The sequence below is a fragment of the Echinops telfairi genome, unplaced genomic scaffold (genome assembly GCF_000313985.2).
Source record: "Echinops telfairi isolate 266 unplaced genomic scaffold, ASM31398v2 ScPeMD7_7458;HRSCAF=8496, whole genome shotgun sequence".
NCBI classification, from domain to species: domain Eukaryota; kingdom Metazoa; phylum Chordata; class Mammalia; order Afrosoricida; family Tenrecidae; genus Echinops; species Echinops telfairi.
In genome coordinates, this window is record NW_022111358.1 from 44,741,644 (window position 1) to 44,743,189 (window position 1,546).

The 1,546-nt window shown below is 62.5% G+C and overlaps 1 protein-coding gene across 1 annotated transcript in view; it reads left to right on the forward strand.

Moving 5' to 3' along the window:
- The window catches only part of TTYH2 (tweety family member 2), a gene marked incomplete at its 5' end in the record, with an annotated part of 44,393 nt that overhangs the window by 26,212 nt on the left and 16,635 nt on the right, over positions 1–1,546 (forward strand). The gene's annotated exons all lie outside the window — the stretch shown is intronic.

Genomic DNA, 1,546 nt, shown 5'->3' on the forward strand with positions numbered 1-1,546 from the left:
GGGGGAGGGGGCTCACCGCAGACTGCAGCCACCCCGGCCTTTGGCTGGTGCCCTTGGGTGCCCCAGGGCCCCTCCCGCAGCGCTGGACAAACACGTGTTTCGTGGAGCTGTGGGTCAGGGCCTGGACCTTTATTGGCAGTGTTGCACAACGCACTGTGGATTTCTGACCGCCGATTATCAGGGACCACGGCGGGCCTCTGGCCAGACACCTTCCCGCTCAGGAGGGGCACAACCTCCTCCCTCTCTCTGTGTGTGTTTCTCCCTCTCCTCTATCTCCTCTTCTACCCCACCTCCGTCTCCATCTCTCCCTGTCTCTGTCTCCATCTATCTCTCCTTATCCCCCTCGCCCCCCACCTCCCTCTCCTTGCTGTTGGGCCGTGGATGCTGAAGACTGGATGTAGCTGCTAAGTGGAAGCAGAGCTCATTGAACAGGGCAGCCGTGGGAAAACGTACACACAGCTGTTCCAGGGGTGGGGGAGGGTCCCTGCGGCCCCCATGCCCCCGCTGTGCAGACCTGCATTTCCTACAAAGTGAGCTCCCCGGTGTGGAGCAAGCCTGCGGGCCCCACGCCTCAGTCAGCACATGTTCATGCCCTGTCTCTGGGCCACAGGCCATCGATCTCAGTCTCTGACCCTCTCGCACCCGCGCACCAGGCCACCAGAAACCCTGGTGGCGCCACAGGGTAAGCTTTGGACTAACTGCAAAGCCCGCGGTTCAAATCCACATCCACCGGCTGCCCCACCTTAGGAAGGCTCCCAGAGGGAGAATCGTGCAACCTCTGAAAGCCCTCCATGGGCGGCACCGTTGGCGTGCACTCACTGGGAACCAAACCGTGGCGTGCCTGGCTTGATCAGGGTGGCCTGGATCCGAACTGGCCATCGCCGGGTCTCGGGGCAGCCTCCCATCGCTGCTTTGTGGACAGTGTCTCAGCAAGCTCTGCTGAGCTGGAGTGGCTAGAAGCCCGGAGACAGTTCCCTTCGAGGGGGAGGGAGGGGCAAGGCTCGAACAGGGACGGAGGGGGAGGCGGGCAGCTCCGGAGTCAAGTTCTCGGTTAAGCAATCCGCAATCCGCGTGCAGCTGTCATCCGAGCAGAGCTGATTCCAGGAACTGCTCCCAGAGGCGTGGGTGGATCAGGGAGACCCTGGCTGGGGTTTCTTCGGGGGAGAGAGAGGGAGTAAGTCTTCCCGAGGGAGACCTGAAGCCACGGAGCTCTGGCGAGGAGCCTGGAGCCGCTGTGGGCCTGCAGGCAGAGCCGCCCCGAGGCGCCTGCAAGGCTGGGAGGGGCTCGGCGTTCCCGTCTGTGGAATGGGATCTTCCCATTGGGACGACGCCAACTCTGGCCCTAAGAAAACTCCTAGGTGGTCTCACAGCCGGCTCTGACCCCACAGCCGCCCCCCACCCCACGACTTTTCTGGGGCCTCAAGCAGTTCATAGTCAGGGGGGTGACTCTACCCTGTGCTCAGGGTGAGGGCTTAGGTCAGACCCCTTTTGGGGGTTGTAAAGTCTTCATTTGTAAGGTTTGTGCTGCTGGGGGAGCCCCACCATG